The sequence below is a fragment of the Xenopus laevis genome, chromosome 5L (genome assembly GCF_017654675.1).
Source record: "Xenopus laevis strain J_2021 chromosome 5L, Xenopus_laevis_v10.1, whole genome shotgun sequence".
Lineage (NCBI taxonomy): Eukaryota > Metazoa > Chordata > Amphibia > Anura > Pipidae > Xenopus > Xenopus laevis.
Genome location: NC_054379.1, coordinates 152,749,549 through 152,774,656, shown reverse-complemented (window position 1 = coordinate 152,774,656; position 25,108 = coordinate 152,749,549). Strand labels below are relative to the sequence as shown.

General features: G+C 40.9%; 1 pseudogene; it reads left to right on the top strand.

Moving 5' to 3' along the window:
• Positions 1 to 16,582, top strand: part of LOC121393947 — a 47,381-nt pseudogene extending 30,799 nt beyond the window's left edge.
• Positions 16,583 to 25,108: the final 8,526 nt, after the last annotated feature.

The window sequence follows — 25,108 nt, the reverse complement described above, 5'->3', positions numbered from 1 at the left end:
CAGGTTTTCAGAAATCCCTTACTTTGTCAAATGGGTTCTTTCATTGAGGGAGGCCATACAGTGACTATAACAGAGACTATAATATGCAAATTTCAGGAGCATGCTCAGATTGTAGCAATGCCTTGAGTATTCTAACCAGAATGCCTTGTTTTAATAAACTCCTCCACTAGAAGTATCACGAGATTTCCCTTTCTTGTCCCCTGCTGGTGATCAGTGGTGTAACTACCGGGGGAGCAGGGGGTGCGATTGGGCCAGGGCCCGCACCCCCTCAGGGCCCCCCCGGCAGCTCGCGCCACTGTTCTAATGCGGCCGTTTCTGGCCGTACGGAGGGGGGCGGGGCCCGGCTGCGCGTCCCACGCCAGGGCCCGCCCCCCTCTAGTTACGGCTCTGCTGGTGATGTTATTATGCAAATGAAGGGCACACAATAACTCTCAGAAGGTGGCAGCACTACTGAACAGCAGCTAAAACACAGGTTTGGCTGATTTGAACATAGCTTAGAAGAGTTGATAAGCAACCAAGGAATTTCAACTGAGCATGTGCGAGATTTCAGAGCTACAGTTGGCTGGGAAGATATAGGTAGGAGGAGCCAGTGAAATCCAAGATGCCTGCCTCAGCTAGAACTGCAGTGGAGATAGGGGAGATCTTGCAGAAGGTACAGTGAGCTGATCATTTACATTAACAAACAATTCTGTTTTAAAAATCTGAATTTTTGAACTTACACATAGGGGCACATTTACTAAGGGTCGAATATCAAGGGTTAATTAACCCTCGATATTTGACCATCGAAGTAAAATCCTTCGACTTCGAATATCGAAATCAAAGGATTTACCGCATTAAATTACCGATTAAATCCTTCAATCGAACCATTAAATCCTTCAAATCAAATGATTTGAAGGATTTTAATCCATCAATCAAATGATTTTACTTCGATCAGAAATTACTTAGAAAGCCTATGGGGAAGGTCCCCATAGGCTCACATTGGTGTTCAGTAGGTTTTAGGTGGCGAAGTAGTTAGTCGAAGTTTTTTTTAAAGAGACAGTACTTTGACTTCGAATGGTCGAATAGTCGAATGATTTTTAGTTTGAATTGTTCATTTCGAAGTCGTAGTCGAAGGTCGAAGTAGCCAAATCGATGGTCGAAGTAGCCAAAAAAACACTTTGAAATTAGTATGAAGTATTTTTCATTCTAATCCTTCACTCGAGCTAAGTAAATGGGCCCTATAGTGTATTTACTTAGTAAATGATTTTAGCTATGATTGGTGCCATATTGGGCCATACGAAATTGAGTGAGAAAAAGTTATATTGTGGTTTACCACATGAAAAGTCATGGACAAGATTCAATTTGTGGTACAAAACTTTTCTCCTAATACATTCCCATTACTTCAATGGAGTTTTCACACGATAAACCATAAGATAAGTTTTTCTGAATTGAGTTGCATCTCCAATTGAATCCCGTCCAGGACTTTTCACATGATTAACCTTTTCCTCACTGAATTAAATCTGACACATTGAATAAAAAACAAGAAAGTGCCTGTGCATTATACTTTTTTAAAGAACTGTTAAACAGCTGGATTTTAGCATAGAAATGGCATTTATTCATAATTTTTGAAGAAACAGGTAACTGTGTGGATATATAAGGGGTTTCTGTGTTATGTGGCCTCTTTATCAAATTTTGGTTTGGAGGCTGGAGTTCCCTTTTAATAAATCTGCTCCTTAAAGTATGTTGTCTCTTTTCACATGTGGCTCAAACATTTGCAATAAAGTTGACACTACAAGAAGAAGCATGAAAAAAAGGTCAAATTGGACAAATTAAACAAATTGTGCAATCCTTATTGCACACAGATATCCAAGCACCTTGCCAGTAATAATAGGAAAGGAATGAGAATTTTAGTGGTTTCGATGTTATTTGTAAATGTGTGTCAGGAGTTTTACCTGGTGGTCCAGTGGGGGTATGACGGGGACGCCCGACATGTTCCGTCTTGTCGCGTGCTGAATCATGAATGACGCATTTTGTGCTGTTTCTGGGTTTGACATGAGCGATGCATCTGACGTCATTACGTTTGGTGGGAAGTTCAAATATTTAAAGTCTCCATGTCCCTTTTCACCTTGCCCAACTTATGTTTATTTTATAGTACCTGAATATGTTTTCTAAGTCTCTTCAACCTATTCTTGGCCCTGCCTGTCCCTGACTCTGTCTAGTTAAGCCACCTGTCCTGATCTTTGCCTGTTGTCTGACAAATGGGTGTCCACAGATAGGGGCAAGGGGGTACCTGCCCCCCCCAGACTTGTACTTTTTTTATTTATATATATAGTTTTGTTCTTCTTTTAAACACATTTCTTAAAATTACCATTAAGAACTGCCAATCACTGTTCCTCTGCAACCACAGTACACAGGGATAGAAGAATTGTTATCTCGACCCACCAAGGCGAAACTCCTATCCAATACATCATATCTAGTATGGGTCAATCTAAAAACAACTGGACTTGCTGAGTAATCAATGAAGACGTTTCACTACTCATCCGAGCAGCTTCTTCAGTTCAACTGACTGGTGTGGGAAGTTCTCGGCATATAAACTCTTCCAATCCATTTACAATGGCACATTGTAACTCTTTAAAGAGGTGACATCTGAAGAAACTCACAGAGGTGTTGATTCTGTGTAGTTGTGATAGGATTATCCAATGTGTCATGCAACTCCTAGATACAGGTGTTACTTGTGAGAGTTGCATGAATGGATGTGTGAAGTGTTCTGAAACCGCCGGGGTACAGATGTTAGAACAGCGTTGTATGTAGCAGACAGGTGGTGTCGAAGGCCCCCACCTCTGTTCAGAGATGGTCTCTCCACCTTGACATGAATCGCCTCTTTCACGCCTCGTTCAAACCAGTCTGGCAAAAGAACTGCCTGATGGAACCCTGGAAAGGGTGGTTGTGTTCGTTGAACATGCACAGATTGCCCAACACATTAAGAGTAAGGAGCGACAAATAAGCAAATTCACCACATTACTGTCACGAAGCAGCAGTTGGAAAAGGACTGAAGAACTAACCTGCAGGCAGAAAGATGAGACACCAAAGAACACCAAAGACACTTGGGTTAGGAACCTATCAGATAGGGTACTAACCCAGCCTGAAAAGGATGTGTTAGCCAAGGGGTTAAACTATGCAGTAACACCACAACACATACCAGTAGTTGAACTCATCACAGCCACAGAGTCTGCTATCAAAAATAATAACTTGAAAAATGAAGAAGCAGAACAACTCCGGTTAAAAGTGTCAGCTGCTTTGTCAAGTGCCAGAACACCTCCCTCTGACCTTACTACAGAAGAGAGGAGAGCACTCAGCTCTCTGAGTAAGGACCCGAACATCACTATCCTGCCAGCAGATAAAGGGAGATGCACAGTTGTGCTCAACACAACTGACTATGACTGCAAGATAACCACTCTGCTCAGTGATAGCAATACATATGAACCCTTAGGGAAAGACCCAACCAGTGGTTACGAGAAAAAGGTGATCGGTTGCCTACAACAACTTGAAAAGGAGAAAGCCATTGATCGAATTTTATACCACCGTCTGTATCCCAGGGAAGCCACACCATGCTTATACGGACTCCCCAAGATACACAAGGAAGGAGCCCCACTAAGACCCATTGTCAGCAGCATAAATTCAGTGACATACAGTATTGCAAAATTCTTGGCTAACATCTTAGCCCCGTTGGTAGGCAATACAGTGCATCATATCCAGAATACCAAAGAGTTTGTAACCAAGATTCACGGCGTTACACTAGAGGCAGAAGAAACAATGGTATCATATGATGTCACTGCTTTGTTCACATGTATACCTAATACAGAGGCGATTGAGACTGTAAGAAATCGACTGCAACATGATAACACCCTCAGCAGCAGAACGAAGCTCAGTCCCAACCAAGTTTGTTTGTTGCTAGATTTGTGCCTTAACACCACATACTTCAAGTACAAGAACCTTTTTTATAGACAGAAACATGGCTGTGCAATGGGTTCTCCAGTCTCTCCCATTGTAGCAAACTTGTACATGGAGGAAGTGGAAAGGAGGCCCTTACTTACTTTCCAGGGAACTACACCGACTCACTGGTTCAGGTATGTGGATGATACCTGGGTTAAAATCAGATCCAATGAAGTGGCGGCCTTCACAGAACACATTAACTCAGTGGACAATAACATCAAGTTCACAAGGGAAGATGTCCATGAGAACAAACTTGCTTTTTTGGACTGTTTGATATGTATCCAAGAGGGGGTAACTTGAAGACGGAAGTATACAGGAAACCCACTCATACGGATCAATATCTGTTGTTTGATTCCCACCATCCACTGGAACACAAACTGGGGTGTCATTCGAACCCTGCACCACCGGGCGGAATGTGTGGCAACTGATACAGAGTCCAAAGACAAAGAGCAAAAACATCTCAGAGGAGCTTTGAAAGCGTGTGGCTACCCAGACTGGGCCTTTGTCAAAACAGCAGCAACCAAGCCCAACAGGAACACCAATAGAAATAACCGCCCGGAGACACATAGTAGGTGAAACATAGTCATCCCATATGTAGCTGGAGTGTCAGAGAAACTCAGGAGGATTTTCAACAAACACCATGTCCCTGTGTTTTTCAAACCTAGCAACACACTGAGACAAAAACTGGTACACCCAAAGGATCAAACACCAAAAGAAAAACAAAGCAATGTGGTATACGGAGTCCAGTGTAGCGAGGAGTGCACAGATCTATACATCGGGGAGACAAAACAACTGCTCTCCAAGCGAATGGCTCAGCACAGGAGGGAGAACTCTACAGGGCAAAACTCAGCTGTCTTTCTACACTTAAAAGGCAAGGGACACACCTTTGAAGACAGCAAGGTCCAAATCTTGGATAAAGAAGACCGCTGGTTTGAACGAGGCGTGAAAGAGGTGATTCATGTCAAGGTGGAGAGACCATCTCTGAACAGAGGTGGGGGCCTTCGACACCACCTGTCTGCTACATACAATGCTGTTCTAACATCTGTACCCCGGCAGATTCAGAACACTTCACACATCCATTCATGCAACTCTCACAAGTAACACCTGTATCTAGGAGTTGCATGACACATTAGATAATCCTATCACAACTACACAGAATCAACACCTCTGTGAGTTTCTTCAGATGTCACCTCTTTGAAGAGTTACAATGTGCCATTGTGATTGGATTAGTGGAAGAGTTTATATGCCGAGAACTTCCCACACCAGTCAGTTGAACTGAAGAAGCTGCTCGGATGAGTAGTGAAACGTCTTCATTGATTACTCAGCAAGTCCAGTTGTTTTTAGATTGACCTATACTAGATATACCATGACCTGGATGAATGAAAATCTTCATAGTCATATCCTATCCAATACATACAAGCACTTAATTTCCAATAGATATGATCCCCGACCCAGAGGGAAGTATATGTGGGAGAGTAGTGGGGTTAGTGTAAACCCAGATGATTGGGAAGAAATCATAGACAACCTTTATATTCCGTTAGTGAGTGTTAGAGACAAGCTTATACAATTTAGGATCATACATCAAACATACATCACCCCTCAGAAACTATTTACAATGGGTAGAGTAGCTTCACCCGGCTGTCCAAGGTGTGGTGACTCTGTCGCCAATTTCATGCATCTAATGTGGGATTGCCCAGTGATACTCAGATATTGGAGGGCAATTGTGAACTTTATGGCTACTGAACTGGAACTTCCCCAAATACTTAGCCCTGCTACCTGTCTTCTGGGCCTCCTTGACTCCGTGATACCTAGAGTAAACACTAGATGTCTGATGAGGCTGCTCTTCTTCTACACAAAACAAGTGGTTGCCCTACACTGGATGGGCCCAACGCCACCGACACTGAGTGGATGAATTGGACTAATCAATGTGCAGTTGGAACTGTACAAGCTCACGTATCTAGCCTGAGGATGCCCAAAGAAATTTAAGAATATGTGGAATACCACAGCCTCTTCAACCAACCAATGAATGACAAATTTGAGCTATACTTCTCCCCTCCTCCTGTTCCTCTTCTTTTCCTTTTCTAACTAGCTTTTCTTCCTTTTAATTTTTTTTAAGTTGTTAAAATTCAATAAAAATTAATCTTTAAAAAAAAAAGAACTGCCAATCAGTGCCAGACCAAGCTGTTTGAGCGCTCAAGGCAGAACGCACGCATAACCCCGCCATCTGCATGCACGTATGTCTACGCGTGAACTTGCGCACGCTCGCTCCCGTGTCTCAGCGGCAGGAGTGGGTGTAAGAGGCAGGAGAGCAGGACGTCCTCCACTTCAGGGGCTAGAAACTAGGGGCAGCCAGTGAGGTACGTGCTTGGCGCCCCTTAACCCTTGCACTCTCGGCATGTGCCTCTTCTGCCTACCCCTAGTTCCCCTAACTTTAAAGCCGCTCAACATAAGCAAATAAATATATCATGGAAAGTTGTTTTTTGTGGTAGAACCCCTTACATATGATTGGTTTCGTTTCCTAACATTTTGAAATTGGCAATAGTGGAATAACCCACAGTGACCAATCAGCCATTAGAATTATTCAGTCTAATGCTATCAGAACAATAAAAAAAAAGAAAGGTCGGATTGGTTGCTATGGGTTACTGATGCTGTGCCTATGTTAGTAAAGGAACATGGGGTGTATAATTCTGGAGTTATTAATAAATACAAAACTATACAGAAAACCAAAAACTGAGTATAATAGTGTAGAGTATAATAGTGTACCTTCTTTAAAAACAGGGATTATGAACCTTTGACGGACGCATGGAGTGAAATTTTGATTAACCCTAAATAACCAAAAGTATCTCCATTTAAAATGACATGTTTTCAGCTGAAACACTCATTGATGGGTTCAGAGTTGGACTGGGGTACCTGAGTTAAGGGCCCACCACCATGCCCCCCCCCCACTCTGCTCCCCCTGCTGTCCTTGCTCTGCTTTGCTGCACCTACTTGGGAAAAACAATGGAACAGTGGAACACATGGATTTAATTTTGTTTTAATCCTAGATAAGCACTGATAGCTGGATTGTGGGCATGTGGCAGGGCCCAACAGGATCAGGTCCAATCAAGATTTCCCATCTCCCTGTGGGCCAGTCCAACCCTGGATGGGTTCCAAACTGTATCTGAAAGCAATGTCAGCACAAGAACTACACATGGGAGGTGAACAGAGGCAAAAAAACCTAACCAAACAACCATGTGCAGTTCCATGAATGGTGTAAAGGTCAATGGAGGTGTCATACATGAAATTTCCCCATCTGGCAGTCTGACGTAAAAATCTGAGTTTGGCAGAGTACAGAGGAACACTATCTGCCTGCCGGGTTGGACTGGGCTGGTGCGACAGCGGGAAAAAACCCGGTGGGCCCCGGCCCCCAAGCGGCTCAGATCTGCTCCCCTGGAGCTCCTCTGTTGTACTGCGTCAAGTTGGTTTTCGAACATGCAAGTGAGTGGCATAGGTTTTCATGCAAGCGTGCATTTCTTTATGGTACATGCAGGCGGTAGGTGTTTAGCGGTCGGGAGGGGCCCCCAGGGACTGCCAGGAGGGCCCTTCATTTTGTAGACTCGGTGGGCTCCCAAGGCTCCAGTCCGACCCTGCTTACCTGCATACACAATGCTGATGGTAAAGGCTGGTGGGGGATCAATAATAGTCTGGGGATGTTTTTTCAATAGTTTGGGCTGTGACAAATTAGGTAGTAGGGGGTAGTGTAATAAAAAAAGAATGGATGTGAATTCCTCCAAAAAATCAATCAAGGAAATTAAAGATAAAAAAGCGTTTATTAGGACATGATGAGAGGAGGCCTAACGCGTTTTGTGCCTATTGGGTCACTTACACATAGCATATGAAGTTTCCTTGTTTCCACTGGATGTTGTGTTTCTCCCGTAGCTTTTTAACCCTTAGGGTCTGTCCCTGTACCCCGTCCAAGGCACTCGTAGTCAGTACAAATAATATTAGTGGAACAGACCAGGTAGACGCAGAAATCTACTGCAAAAATGCCTTTTATTCGACACTACATGTTTCGAGCCAAATTGCCCTTTGTCAAGTGTCACTTGATACCTGGTCTGTTCCACTAATATAATTTGTACTGAAACATAGTCTATGAGTAAGATCCCCAACAGGCACGAAAGGCTAATAAACGCTTTGGTATCTTTACTTTCCTTGATGGATTTTTTTGGAGGAACTCACATCCATACTGTTTCTATTGTATATGCACCCATGGACTGGAGTGAATTGTGAGTATATCCTCTTCCTTATACTTTTTCGTTTGCATTTAACTATGGAAACCCAATTGACTGAAGGCAGTGCCCACTTTGGCACTCTGTTCCAATCTCTTTTGTTGGTACTGTAATAAAGGCAAAGAGGGCCATAAGTGGCAAGTAGGGTGCAAAGTTACAATAAAATGGGTGCAAGTTGCCGTTATTGCCCTACATGAAGATGAATTGCTGCAGGTCTATGTCTGCTTTCTTCTGTTGAATACCCTGCTGCCTGTATTCATCAGGGATGGACTAGGGGAGACATGGAGGTCCTGACTCATACCCTATACCCATCCCCTAACTGGCGAGTAATTCTAGTGGACAGACACAGGCTGCAGTGGGCTCTGTACTTATTACCTGCTCTATGGCATATGGTAAGGACAGAGTTCAACTAGGCCCCAGATGGGAGCACTAAGGGGTGCGCTTGAGATGATATTTTTGACATCCCATCCCTTTAACACCCAACACATGAATCCTGCAGAGTGCAGCCATGTAATGGCCTGGAAAAGGCAGAGCTACTTAGCTATTTAAGAGGTGGAAAGAAGAGGTGTCTGTATGAGGTTAAATCTATAAATAGTGATGAAAGAGAATAATTACGAACATTGAGAAAGCGCCAACATATTCCTATGTATAACTTTATATTGTGTAGAAGCGATGGAACAAACTGTTCTCTCGTGCCATAAAATGTTATGTTTCCCTTTCTTTTACTTTATTTTATTGCTTGCCGAAGAACAGTTTGTGTGGGTATTTACGGCGCAGGAGTTGCAGATGTATTGTCTGCCCATTAATCGGTTTATGCAAAAGAAATGAACAAATTCAGCGGGAACATTCGTTGCTTTCCATCGGATATTGGTGCTACATTGACATTATTGAATTAATCTCAGCAATGATTAATATTCTTCTTCTTACCGTTTATTATTTATTGGATACAAACCCAATATTTAGCTCGGCTAAATCAATCAGAATTAAATGAGCAGAGGAATGGAAGGAGGAAAGCTAAATACCAGTGGCAGCTGCACGAACAGATGTCACAATTTATTCCGTTTTTTTTTTAATACTTCTCTGCAAAATATTTTGCATGGTACATTGACAATATGCCTTCTGGCTTGGGCCATTTTAGATGTTTTGTTGCCTATAAGACTATTTGGGTTATCTTAATTTTACTTTCAAAAAGCCATTATATTCTTCTTTATCTCTCCCTCTTTATTTGACAGATAATATACATTGTGAACATTAGTCCCTGCACCAGTGGAGCTTAAAACTCTAAGGTCCCTATCACATTCACACACATTTAGACAATTAACCTGTCCTCCTATTGGAAATGAGAGGAAACCAAAATACAGGTGTGGGATCCATTCTCTCGAAACCAGTTATCCAGAAAGCTCAGAATTTCGGCATAGACTCCATTTTATCCAAATAATCCAAATGTATAAAAAATGAATTCCACTGTAATAATAAAACAGTAGCTTGTACTTGATCCCAACTAAGATATAATTAATCCTTAATGGAGGCAAAACCAGCCTATTGGGTTTATTTCATGTTTACAGGATTTTCTAGTAGATTAGTAGAAGGTATGAAGATCCAAATTACAGAAATATTCATTACCTGGAAAACCCCAGCTCCTGAGAATTCTGGATAACAAGTCCCATAACTGTACCTAGAAAAAAAACATGGGAGAACATAGAAACTTCTAGCAGAAGATGCCCTGGTCTGGATTTGTGCTGGCATTTATGGAATGTTGTTGCAGATACCTAACTAGATACTTTTGTTAAATGCCAAAGAAAGTTGACATTTCCTAGGGGTGCAAACATGTTAGGCACCCTCTCAGTGACTTAAATCTTTAAATTGATTCTTTTGGTGGGCAACTTTGTAGAGGAATGCCATCTTACCTGTACTTCTCAGCTGTGCCTTTTGAAGACTTAAGTGCTCATTTACTACCAGAGCCGCTATCTGTAAACCCATTATCCAGAAAGCTCAGAATTATGGAAAGGCCATCTCCCATAGACTCCTATTCACATGTTTAAAAATGATTTCCCTTTTTTCTCTGTAATAATAAAACAGTAGCTTGTACTTGATCCCAACTAAGATATAATTAATCCTTATTGGAAGCAAAACCAGCCTATTGGGTTTATTTAATGTTTTAATTAATTTTTAATAGACTTAAGGTATGGAGATCCAAATTACGGAAAGACCCCTTATCCGGAAATCCCCAGGTCCTGAGCATTCTGGATAACAGGTCCCACACATGTACATGGAAGGCATGAAGCAAAGTGCAAAAACTGGTGTAATCTGCAAAATGTGCAGAGACCTGTGGCTGCTCCCATAAATAGAGCACTGCCTGCCTCAAATCCCAGGAACCTGGTCAAATAATCTGACTGCCCCTTTTATGGGACCCCACCACTCAGTATGTACTGCTGACATAATCAGAGGATACAGGTATGGGGGATATAGTGGTTGAGAAAACCATTCCACACGTGAAAAACGAGTAAAATCAAATATCCAGCTTTATTGGGGTGATTAAAACAACAAACAGGCATCCATTACAGATGTACTCCTACCCTATGACATGTTAGGTCACCTATACAGGTATGGGACCTGTTATCTAGAATGCTCTGGACCTTCCGGATTACAGATCTTTCTGCAATTTGGATCTTCATACCTTAAGTCTACTAGAAAACCATTTCAACATTAAAGGAGAACTAAACCTCCATTAATAAAAAAAATCCCCATCCCATCCCCTTCCCTCCATTGGCCCCCCTCCCTGATTTCTCTCTCCATAGTACTTGAAAAAGTGTCCCTGGCATTAACATTGGCATATTCATGCAGAGTAGCGCTTGGGCACCATCTTCAGTATTTTCCGATTCCTTGTGAGTGCCCACACGGAGTTTTCCGGGGCAAGCGCTATTGGGGCCAGTCTGGTATTCATACTGAAGATGGTGCCCAAGAGCTCTGCTGCGCTACTCTGCATGAACATGCCAACGTTAATGCCAGGGACACTTTTTCAAGTAAGGTACTATAGAGGGAGAAAGGGGCCAATGGAGGAAAGAGATGGGAATCTTTGATTAATGGGGGATTGGTTCTCCTTTAAATAAACCCGATAAGCTGGTTTTACCTCCAATAAGCGTTAATAATATCTTAGTTTGCGCCAAGTACAAGGTACTGTTTTATTATTCAATGAAAAAGCGAATAATTTTTTAAAAAAAATCTTATTTAATTAAGATGGAGTCTATAGGAGATGGTCACAGATAATGGATCCCATACCTGTATTACTATACAATTAAAGAAGGCATATCAAGACGTATGAATGCTATAGGTATCCCAGTAGAGAATCCCAGTACAAAATATAAGAGCTAATTGTTTATTGGTTGCTATGGGTTTTCTTTACGCTGGTTTATGAACTCTCTTAGTCTCGTGACAAAGAATTTTAAGCAAAGAGGAGGCTTGGGAAGTGGTGCCTATACCGATCTTGTTTTAATTCATGTTAGGGGATTGTCACAAGTCAATAGAAGCCAATTACACCAATATTTGTGATAAGCCTTTTGAAGAATGAATTTAAAGGAGAGGTAAATTGAAAGAATGGGTGCTGCAGGGCTGGCAGTTTAAGGGCTCTTACACACGGCGGTTTTTCCTGCGTTGCACTTTCTTCCATTCAGCCACATGGGAACACAGGAGTAGACACACTCAATTATTGTGAAGGAGGCTGTACTCACAGACGCATGTATGCGCCAAATGCAGGTGAAATGCAACATGCTGCGTCCCACCTGCATTTGTTGCTTACATGAATCTGTGTGAGTACAGCCCCCTTCACAATAATTGAGTGCGTCTACTCCTGTGTTCCCCTGCGGCTGAACGGAAGAAAATGCAACGCAGAGGATCGTAAGGTAAAACCGCCGTGTGTAGGAGCCCTAAAGCATACATGTTAATTGAGCCCATACATGTCTATGTACTGTAATATGGACATTAGGGGGCCCATTCACTAAGCTCGAGTGAAGGAATAGAGGAAAATAGAGGAAAAAAAATTTGATTTTCGAATGGTTTTTTTGGCTACTTCGACCATCGAATTGGCTACTTCGACCTTCAACTACGACCTTCAAATATAACTCGTTCGAATATTCGACCATTCGATAATCGAAGTACTGTCTCTTTAAAAATTTCTTCGACCCCCTAGTTCACCACCTAAAACCTACCGAGGCCAATGTTAGCCTATGGGCAAAGTCCCCATAGGCTTTCCAAGGTTTTTCTGATCGAAGGATAATCCTTCGATCGATGGATTAAAATCCTTCGAATCGTTCGATTATTCCTTCGATCGAACGAATTGCGCTAAATCCTTCGACTTCGATATTCGAAGTATTTAAATTCGGTTAATTAACCCTCGATATTCGACCCTAGGTAAATGTGCCCCTAGGTGTAAAGTGGAACAGAGAGAGTTCCAGACATTCTTTTGCCTCTCAGAGAAGGTTCTGCACTAAGACAGTAAAGCAGTCTAAACAATGCCATCATGTGGCCATAGACTCCAAGCACTGACGTCTGTCCCCCGAACTGAATATTATTTTATGATAATTCTAAACTTAACATGCACCATTAAGCAGCGGGAGGTCAGGATTTTCTGCAAAGAGAGGCCCATTATCCGGCGCAGCAATATCAGCCACTTCTGCTGCCCTCGCGCATTGAGTGGAGGCCGCTGTCATCTTCACAGCTGAAAAGAAGGTGAAAACATAAATAGAAAGTGTAATGAAGAAACCAAGTTCAATTGACTCCTTATAAAGTGGTTTGTGGAATTCTCTTTGTTGTTAACCCCTGTGAAGCATCAGCGATGGGGATCACACAGCTCGAAGGAAAGGACATTCAGTCTAAAGACAGCCAATGACAAACTGCCGCATGGAATAATGCCGGCCAATCACAGCTATTCCCAACTGATTCCATTCTAGAACATTAACCAAAGCCCAGTAGGAGAACTCCAAATATAAACTGATTTGCTGTGTTTGATATATATCTAGAACAGTTGCACTTGACTTATATACCCAGTGATAGTAACAATTGCCCTATTTATAAGAAGATCTTATGGCAGATTTACAGATACTTCATTGTATGTGCAGAACGTTCTTTATATGCTATACCGGTATGAGACCTGTTATCCAGAATGCTCGGAACCTGGGGGGTTTTCGGATAACGGATCTTTCTGTAATTTGTATCTTCATGCCTTAAGTCTACTAGAAATTCATGCAAACATTAAATAGACCCAAAAGGCTGGTTTCGCTTCCAATAAGGATTAATTATATCTCAGTTGGGATCAAGTACAAGCTACTGTTTTATTATTACACAGAAAAAGAAAATCATTTTTGAAAATTTTTATTATTTGGATAAAATGGGGTCTATGGGAGACAGCCATTCCGTAAATCGGAGCTTTCTGGATATCAGGTTTCCAGATAAGGGATCCTATACCTGTATTGTATTTACAAATATGACTGGGACACAGTTAAGTTGGACTAGTCTAGGTATGGGGCCTGTTATCCAGAACACTTGGGATCTTGTGTTTTCCAGATAAGGGTTCTTTCCATAATTGGGATAACTTTCAAAGCACTGAAAATATATTGGAAATTGCTTAGAATTGTGTTTTCTTTCATTAGGCATTTTTTTCTTTTGGGGTTGACTTGCCCTTTAAGTCTTCTAAAAATTCATTTAAACGTTCATGTCCAGAATAACGGATTCTATACCTGTTTGTAAATGGGAATCAGTTTTAAAAATGTGAACTGTTTTATTAAAATGGAGTCTATCAAAGATGGCCTTCCTTTATTTCGGAGCTTTCTGGATAATAGATCCCATACCTGTAGTTATAGCCCATGACCTGTTAGCACATTCTCGAGGCAATGCATAATATTACTGTGGCGGAGGGTTGGCTTGAAAGGACATGGACAGTTTTGTCCTACCAAATACAGAGAAAGCAATTCATTTGAATTGATCCAGTGCAGTGCAGGTCAATAACAGCAAATATTTGACTGGTTGCTATGGGTTACTGCACTAATGGAAAAATGTTTTTCCAATATATTGTGCAATAATGATAATAATGACGCATTACAAGTCATTACACTTTAAATAATACAGGTAGGGGAACAGTTTTCCTGTTATCCGGGACCAGGGGTTTTCCAGATAATGGATCTTTCTGTAATTTGGATCTTCATACTTCAGGGGGGGTTATTTATCAAAGGTTGAGTCTTAGAGTTCTGTGAGCTTTTTAAAACTTTGAATGAATTCGAAGAACTCACAACTCGAATGGTTTCTGATTTAAGAAAAAACTCGAATAGAAAATCCCCAAATCAGCGTCGTTAACAACCCCAAAAAAACAAACGGGAAAAAACTAGTCGAATTATTCACGTTTTCAAGCAGCAATCTACTCAAAAACAAAATTGTCATCAACAATACAACTCAACCCATAACAAATCTGCCCCTAAGTCTACTAGAAAATCATATAAACATTAAATAAACCCAATAGGCTGGTTTTGCCTCCAATAATGATTAATTATATCTTAGTTGGGATCATTAGTTGGTGTTTTATTATTACACAGAAAAAGGAAATCATTTTTAAAAATTGGGATTATTTGGAGTCTAAGGGGCAAATTTACTAACCTCCGAAAATTCGCCAGCGACGGCTTCGCTCACAGGGGGAAATTTACTAAAGGGTGAAGTGACTAAGGCTGGTTAAAATTCGCCAGCATGACATAATTTCGGTACTTCGCTGATTTACTGACGGTCGCTGGCGTAACTTCGCTAGCAAAGGAGATACACTCTAGCAGTAATTCGCTCCCTAACACCTGGCGAATTTGCGCTCTGGCGAATGGACGCAACTTTGCAAATTCACTAAGATGCGGATTTTACTGAACGTTACTTCTTGTGCCAGACTTGCCTTCGCCACCTCAGACCAGGCGAAGGATTTTAGTGAATTAGCGTTGTCCTGGCAAATATACGACTGGCGAAGTGTTGCACTGTGAGCGAAGCCGTCGCTGGCAAATTTTCGTAGGTTATTAAATTAGCCAGACAGCGCAACACTTCGCCAGGTGTAGAGTCGCCAGGACAATGCTAATTCACTAAAATCCGAAGTTGCGTCCAGGGCGCCGAATCTGGTTACCCCCAAAAAAAGTATGCTCTTTTGCAGCCTATCAAGACGCCAGTGTTTTTTAGGAAGTCCTATCTACTCTGCAAATTCGCCAGGCGTTAAGGAGCGAAATACCGCTACAGTCTATATGCCTTCGCTAGCGAAGTTACGCCAGCGACTGTTAGTAAATCGGTAAAGTGCCACATTTTCGCCAGCGTTAGTCACTTCGCCATTTAGTAAATTTGCTCTTATGGGAGATGGTCTTTTCCGTAATTTCTGGATAACAGGTTTCCTGATACCGGGTCTCATACCTGTAACAACAAAGATGAAAAGAAAGGTTGAAGCAAACCAGATAACAGATATCGGTTGACGGAAAGGAGGCGGTAAATAGCTGTAGCCAAAAAAAATGTTCAGGATTACTTATATCCAAATACACACAGGGATGACAAAACTGGGTTTATTACAATGTTTTATGCACAGTGGAAATATCTGACCTATATTCTGGGCATTTTAAACAAGTCATCACTTATGGGTGTCCTTTGTATCAGACAGATCTCTGCCCACTGCCAAGAAATGTACATCCCTGTCTGGTTTTCTAATGTTTGGCTGTTCTTAAATACGGCACTAGGGCTCACGGACAGTCTGGGACATGACATTCCCCTCATGCTCTCCTTCAGTCTTATTTTGTTTTACTCACATCACATTGGGAGTCTCCTTTAGAAAGACCTAAGGACACACAACGTTTTAACATTAGATAATATATAAAGAACAGAGTTGCGTTTGTATGTTGAGGCTGTGAGCTTTCCTGAAACGTCTCCTTTGTTACGACCAAGACAAACGGGAACCTCAGGGGACTTCAAATTCTTATAATTGGGGGGCTATATTATTTCTTATAATACACACAAAGAATGACATCAAGTGACATCACAAAGCTCTGATGATGAATAATGAAAATGCTCAGCACCACCTACCTGGTGGGTTATAGGTTATTATTGTGAGTAATAATAACAAGATCATTGAGATTTGTGCTAATGGAAAACAATATTAACATATATTTTCTACATTATCCCTTCGAAAAGGGGCATAAACAGCCGAACTTCCATAAATAAACATAAATGTATTTTTTTTACACAGAGATACCTGTTTCCGCAGATTGATGTCCCTCTGTTTTCTATAGCGGGTTGTGCACAGGTTCTTCTTGGACAAGACTAGAAAAGAGGTTCCTCATGCATAGTGATACTATACCATCCTAAAGGTACAAAAACTATCCGACAGTGGATATCCACTATCCATATTCATGTTTTATTTCCATTTTGTCCACCCCTCTAGTATTAAAGGGATCCTGTCATCGAAAAACATTTTTTTTCAAAACGCATCAGTTAATAGTGCTACTCCAGCAGAATTCTGCACTGAAATCCATTTCTCAAAAGAGCAAACAGATTTTTTTATATTCAATTTTGAAATCTGACATGGGGCTAGACATGTTGTCAATTTCCCAGCTGCCCCAGTCATGTGACTTGTGCCTGCACTTTAGGAGACAAATGCTTTCTGGCAGGCTGCTGTTTTTCCTTCTCAATATAACTGAATGTGTCTCAGTGGGACATGGGTTTTTACTATTGAGTGTTGTTCTTAGATCTACCAGGCAGCTGTTATCTTGTGTGAGGGAGCTGCTATCTGGTTACCTTCCCATTGTTCTTTTGTTTGGCTGCTGGGAGTAAAAAGGGAGGGGGTGATATCACCCCAACTTGCAGTACAGCAGTAAAGAGTGATTGAAGTTTATCAGAGCACAAGTCACATGACTTGGGGCAGCTGGGAAATTGACAATATATCTAGCCCCAAGTCAGATTTCAAAATTGAATATAAAAAAATCTGTTTGCTCTTTTGAGAAATGGATTTCAGTGTAGAATTCTGCTGGATCAGCACTATTAACTGGTTCATTTTTTCCCATAACAGTATCCCTTTAACATCATTGGGCATGCTCAGAGTGTGCTGATTATTATACCAAGAGCATCCCAGAGCACATTGAGCATGTGCAGTTCACTGACTATAAGCAAAGGACCGATCAAAGTGATATATATATATATATATATATATATATATATATATATATATATATACATATAGACAGAGAGAGAGAGAGAGAGAGAGAGAGAGAGATAGAGAGAGAGAGACAGAGAGAAGAGAGAGAGGGGGGGTAGCAAGCTTTGGAAGCCGCTCTATACTTGGTGATTCTCTTTGCATTAAGGAGTCAGACTGATCCTATAACAGAATAAACAATGCTTCCCAGTAGACCATAGCTATTTTTGTATTGTCATATACTGTGCATAATATTTTATTTAGCAACATTGATCCTATCCATTCAGATTTAAATATTTAAAGCACCCACTAAATCTGATCTATTCACAGATTTTTTCTGTTTTTTTTTTTACTTTGTCCTCAAGAACAATGTAATAGATATATTCATCCAACAGCATTTTATACTGCTCATTCTTGTCCAATCTACCATATACAGGGTGTTTTCAATGCCCTTCTTAACACACAACCCACTTAAACAGCAGTGTTGTCTATGATTGCTGGGCTCCTTTCTTATTTAAGTGTATTGCATTCAGATGTGGCCCTACGTATGGCAGTTGCACCACTGTTGCTATATATACAGCACTTGAAGTTTTCATGATCATTATCATCATCATCCATCAACCATCATCATCATCCATCAGTCATCATCAATTATAATTATCAATTAATCATCATCACAATGATCATTATCAATCATCATAATGCATCAGTCATCATCCATCATTCATCATCATCCTTCCATCCTTGAATCATCGTCCATCAATCATCATCATCAATTATAATTATCAATTAATCATCATCACAATGATCATTATCAATCATCATAATGCATCAGTCATCATCCATCATTCATCATCATCCATCCATCCTTAAATCATCATCATCAATTATAATTACCAATTAATCATCATCACAATGATGATCCATCAATCATCATAATTCATCAGTCAGCATCATCCATCATTCATCATCATCATCCATAATTCATCATCATCCATCCATCAGTCATCATCCATTAATTATCATCCATCAATCATCGTCCATCAATCATCATCATCAGTTATAATTATCAATCATCATCACAATGAACATCCATCAATCATCAAAATCCTTTCGCAGCACCATCCATCATTCATCATCCCTCAGTCATTATCATCATCCATCACCAACCGTTATCTCCTCTATATCATGCCCATGTTATAATCACACTTCCATAGAGATGGCCTGCACAATACAGTTAGGGGTCTATTTCTCATGCTGTGTAAAACATTGAAGAAAAACATCGCTGGTGATGTTACACATAGCAACCAATCCGATCTTTGCTTTTGCTTTCTAACTTGTAGGTAACTGTTGAAATTATTGCTTGGTTGGTATGGCCAACATCACCAGTGATGTTCTTCTCCAATATTTTACACAGCATGATAAATAGACCCCCTCATCATGCAAATTTTGTGCTTTTGAAACTCACTTAAAGGGGATAAAAGAGAAATCTATCTCCAATATACTTTAATTAAAAAATGTGTACCGTTTTTATAAGAAACCTGTCTGTATGCAGTGAAATTCTACTTTCGTTTTACTTGCTCTGACAGCTGCAGATAGGAAACTTCAGACGGTCCCCAACTGCTCTGCAGAGAAACAATTGCACTTTCAAATAGCAGGGGGGACTTCCCAGAACTCGAGCAGCTTTGTTTGTTTCCCTCTAGAGCAGCCTGCAACTGTGTAGAGATTCATATCTGCATCAGTCAGAGCAAGTAAATGAAGGGGGAATTTCACTGCATACAGTCAGGTTTCTTATAAAAATGGTACAGATTTTTTAATGGAAGAATATTGGGGATAGGTTTCTTTTCAGTTAATAAAGTAAAAATGGTATTTTAATGTTTCCAACTCCAGCTGCAGGGATAAAAGATCATGGAGCAAGATTTAAACAGTATTGCCTACCAAGGACGAAGTTAGAATGATTATATTTAATATGTATATAATAAAAAATCTGGCTACATCACATGGAGCATAGCTGATGACTAAATATTGAGTTTTTGAACCCAGCGGTATTTCCTCTGTTCCGATAGTGTCCTTAACTTCTAGGCCCTCAGCTGTCCATGCTCACGTTGATTTAGCTTTCAGTGGGGGGCTGGGAGATTTACTTCAACCACATCTGGATGGCAACGTACTGCCCAAACCAATTATAAACACGAGTTTTACGTTTTAAACACCAGTCTTAAAGGAGAACTAAAGCCTAACTAAAGAATCAACTAGAAATGTTGTACCTTATGTTTTAGGCTTCTTTACCAGTCCAAGGCAACCACAGCCCTTTAGCAGTAAAGATCTGTGTCTCCAAAGATGCCCCAGTAGCTCCCCATCTTCTTTTCTGCTGATTCACTGCACATGCTCTGTGCTGCTGTCACTTACTGAGCTTAGGGACCCACTCACACTATACAGTACTTATATTACAGGCCAACCTCATTTTCTGGTTGATAATTAGTGACGAGCCCTAAGCTTAGCTTCTCAACAGTTGCTCAGAGCCCACTGAGCATGTGAGTGTCACTGACACTTTCCAAGATGGTGACCCCCAGTGACAAGTTTGAAGTCTTGGATCATTGCTGCTATTGTGAAGCAGAAACTTTAAGGCATATTTAGCCATATTCATTTTTAGGGTTTAGTTCTCCTTTAAGGGGTGGTGTAAATCCAGATGCAAAGTTAATTAGCTGCTGTCTAAAAGTACATACAGCTAATACATACATACATACAGCTAATAGGAAAAGGCTGTTATAGACCCACCTTCCTCCTAGCGTCCCAGCTCCATAGCTCTTATATATGGCATACGGTAACCTCCTCTGTTGCTCTGCCACTGGCGTTTCATTGATATACAAACTTGTCTCAACCACAAACCAGGCGGCACTCCAGGTGAAAAAACTGTGATTTATTGCAACAGTCTTCTGGACAATAAGGTATTATGTGTTTCAGGTGTGGCACCCTTAATCATAGGCTCCTATTATTAAGGGTCTATGATAAAAGGCACCACGCCAGAAATGAGTCAGGCTTTATTGTCCAGCTGTTTGTTGCAATAAATGACAGTTTTAAACCTGGAGTGCCACCTGCTTTATGACTGAGACAAGTGCTGTCTGAAAGTACTTACTGGTGTATCTCCTCCTTAATCCATTTCTTTCTTTTTATTATTTATAATCTCCTGATCTTGAAAAATTAATTACAGTGCTACTGAACATTTTTTGAGGGTATCAACAAATTATTCAATATCCCAAAAATGTTTTATGCCTTTTCCTACTGCCAAAGGAGCCCGGTCATTGTTTCCAAGTCAATGTACTATCTTCAGCCACTGCAGCAGTTACTATTATTCATCTTAGTAACAAAAAATGCATTTAATCACTGCAGGACGTGCAATATTCATAGCTTGCCTAAAACTTAAATCTGAAAAATTAAGGCTTCAGTGTTTCAAATTACAAGGAATTTGAGAAACTTTTCCATCCATTTGTATTTCAGATTTTAAAAAACCTCAGGCAGCTCCTTTATTCCAGGACCTCTGCTTTACAATCACATGAGCCAATTGCTCTGGTGAGGCCTTAGCGGCCTTCACACTCCTCATGGCATTAGCTAAACATTTCAGCTGGTTGAGTTACAACTTTTGGTGGAAGCCATGCAAATACAGCAGCAAACTCTGCATTAAACTCTAAACCTAAACCTAATTATAGTCGTTTTTAAAATGGGTGAGGTCTAAATTATAAAGAGGGAACAATAAATGTGCAAAACAAGAACCTGGGCTTCTTAACACCAACTAAGCTTCCTTCTGTTAGATGCAGATGTTTTCCCCTAACTTTTGAGACTTAGCTCCAAAAACCTAGTTATCTGGATTAGTTGCTCTCCATGCTTGTAACTGTATGTCCCCCTCCCAGTGGCTCCTATCCTATCCTCTTCCTTCTAAAAAAGGCAACTATGTATCTGAAGTCCAGGCTTTCTTTGTCAGATTTTTTAAAATCAGAACTTGCCTCACCTAAACATTGAATATAAGTATAATTCTGCTCTGCAGCGGATGCCTCCAGGCAGTGATTTTCAGACACGTTGGTTCAAGGCTCCCTTTGCAGTCCAAGATTTGCTGAGGTCACCTCTAGATGATGTTTGTTCCCCTAGAACAGTGATCCCCAACCAGTAGCTCATGAGCAACATGTTGCTCACCAACCCCTTGGTTGTTGCTCCTAGTGGCCTCATAGCAGGAGCTTATTTTTGAATTCAAGGCTTGGAGGCAAGTTTTGGTTGTATAAAAACCTGGTGTACTGCCACACAGAGCCTCAATGTAGGTTGACAATCCACATAGAGGCTAAAAATGGCCAATCGCAGCACTTATTTGGCAGCCCAAGAACATTTTTCATGCTAGTGTTGCTCCCCAACTCCTTTTACTTCTGAATGTTGCTCATGGGTTCAAAAGGATCCCTGCCCTAGAACAATGGCTCAAGAGCAACATGTTACTCACCTACCTTTTGGATGCTTCTCCCAGTGGCTTTAAAGCAGTCGCTTATTTTTGAATTCCAGGCTTGGAGGCAAGTTTTAATTGCATAAAAACAGGTGTACTGCCAAACAGAGCCTCCTGTAGCTGAAAAAGTCCACATTGGGGCTACCAAATAGCCAATCACAGCCCTTATTTGACATCCCCAGGGACTGTTGTGCTGCTCCTCAACTCTTTTTACATTTGAATGTGGCTCACAGGTAAAAAAAAAAAGATTGGGAACTCCTGCTCTACAAAGAACAACCAGACCTACCAATTGAGGAGATATGTATTAGTGTATGGATCCTTTTGGCGATAAGAAAGAGTTAAATAAAATGCCAGAATTTACAATTCTCTTTTTCATACATAATGTGGTGTAGCACAAGACTAATTTAGTGATACTTTCACAAAATTCTTATCAAAACTCTCTGTATAGCATGTTTAGATACAAGCAGCTTTGGTCTTAGTCACTGTATGGTGATTGGCTGAGCCCTGCATTCCGTTTTAAATATTTGGTGTATTTGCATGTCATTGTTAAAATGTCCAACATCTCTGAAGAAACTTATCGATATAAAGGTGAAGGACCAGTTATCTAAAATGTTCGGGACCTGGGATTTCCGGATAAGGGATATTTCAGTAATTTGATTCTCCATAACTTAATTGTACTAGAGAATCATGTAAACATTAAATAAACCCAATAGGCTAGTTTTGCCTCCAATAAGGATTACTGTTTCATTATTGTAGAGAAAAGGAAATAAGTTTTAAAAATTTGAATTATTTCCTTAAAATTGATTCTGTAGGCAACATCTTTCCAGTAATTCAGATCTTTCCGAATAATGGGTTTGTGGATTACAGATCCCATACCTGTATAACTAATAATATTATATGGAGGAGGTCAGGGCTGCTTAAAGGTACCAGAGGCGATATATATCATTAATGGGCCCCAATAGCTGCCCCAAGAAATTTGTAATTAGTCTATACTCAAGCAGGAGAACTTTAATGTAATAAGACATAAAGAAATATGATGTGCTTGCTGAAGTAAACATGAGGTTCAGGGCGGTGAGCCCTCCCAGCGATTTATTCTACTACAAGGTTAAGTACAGGTATTGGACCTGTTATCCAAAATGCTTAGGTTTTCTGGATAATGGATCTTTCCGTAATTTGGATCTTCATACCTTAAGTCTACTAGAAAATGAACATGAAATAACATGAAATAGACCCAATAGGCTGGTTTTGCTTCCAATAAGGATTAATTATATCTTAGTTGGGATCAAGTACAAGCTACTGTTTTATTATTACAGAAGAAAAAGTGAGAAAAAGGAAATAAACTTTAATTGGATTATTTGGATAAAATGGAGTCTATGAGAAAAGACCTTTTTGCAATTCGGAGCTTTTTGGATAACGGGTTTCTGGATAACGGATCCCAAAAAAAAAAAACCATTGGTTATTCTTAGCTGATTCAAATGAGGGGTCTGATCATGGGATGCTTCAGTTAGTTGGGTGGTGGGCAGGGTCGGACTGGGCCAGCGGGACACCAGGAAAAAACCCAGTGGGCCCCAGCCCTCACGGGCCCAGACAGAATCGCTAGACATAGCTGGTGCTCCTGACCTCCCCCCGCCCAATAGCGCAAGGAAGGAGCAATACGTGAAGCAGGTACACGCCGGTGGGGAGGGAGGGACAGAGGGAGCCCGGCAGGGGGCCCTGCAAATGGGAGGGGCGAGCGGCGGGGGCCCTGCTACTGGGGGGGCTGTGGTGGGGCCCTGATGTGTCACCCCTGGTGGGCTCTGGCCCTGCCACTAGGGAGGAGCGGCGGGGGCCCTGCTATGGGGGGAGGGGCGGGGGTCCTTGCTACTGGGGGGGGGGGCGGCGGCCGGGCCCTGATGTATCAGCCCTGGTGAGCCCTGACCCTGGTGGTGGGTCCCTAGTCCTAGTTGGCCCTGCATAATTTTTTGCCCATTCATTGAAATGGCCCTGAAGAAGGTTGACACATTTATCTGTGTTATTCTGCAAGCCAAGCCATTAATTGCCATAATAAAAACTGGCAACGTTTTTGTATCACTTTGGAATGAGTGAGCTTTCTCTTGAATTAAAATATATGTTCATTTAATCTAATCCACGTGGCCTGCCTTAGTCTGCTTTAGTCTGCCTTAGTCTGCTTTAGTCTGCTTTAGTCTGCTTTAGTCTGCCTTAGTCTGCTTTAGTCTGCCTTAGTCTTCTTTAGTCTGCCTTAGTCTGCTTTAGTCTGCCTTAGTCTGCATACATCTCAACACGTTTGCTTTCCTGCCTTCCTCCCTAGTGATGAGCCATAAATCTGCTCTGGCTTTTCTCTAACCCTTTATTGAGCGAAAGCCATTAAAAACTATTTATCAGGGGGCTTTGCAGTAACTATTTTTTGATGTAATGTGTCTTGTGTTTTCCCACCAGAATTCCCCTATATTTTCCTGGCTTGCCAATATACCTCCTAACATTTTGGAAATAAAAAGAGGGGGGAAAAAATTTGCAGCAGAGAATTTTTTTTGACCATGCCCATTTTTTGCCCACACCTCCTAATTATCATGTTGTGTATGAAAGTTTGAACATATTTCTGTGTTTTTTGTCAGTTATTACAGTTTTGCTAATGAAGCTGAATTGCCCTTTAAGCTGTGAGTCTGACTTCTCCCAAGGGACCTGTTATCTTATATTGTTACAATTAATGATTTGCTTATCTCAAAATTGTTACAAAAGCAGACATCTTATTGGTTGCTATGGGTTACTGCTCCTGGGCAAACTTTGTGCCTTTTATTACATTTGGGGACTAGAGAATTGTCCGCTAGACTGTGCAGTAATTAAGACTTTTAGTATGATGCAGAGAGTGATATTCTGAGTCAATGTGCAATTGGTTTTCATTTTTTATTATTTTTGGTTTTTGAGTTATTTAGGCCTTTTATTCAGCAGCTCTCCAGTTTGCCATTTCGGAAATCTGGTTGCTAGGGTCCAAATCACCCTAGCAACCCTGCACTGATTTGAATAAGAGACTGGGATAGGAATAGGAAAGGACTGAATAGAGAGTAGCAATAACAAAAAAAATTGTAGCCTTACAGAGCATTTGTTTTTAAATGGAGTACATGATCCTTTTTTGAAAGCTGGAATGAGTCAGAAAAAGAAGGAAAAATATTAAAAAACGAAAAAAGTCCAATTGAAAAGTTGCTTAGC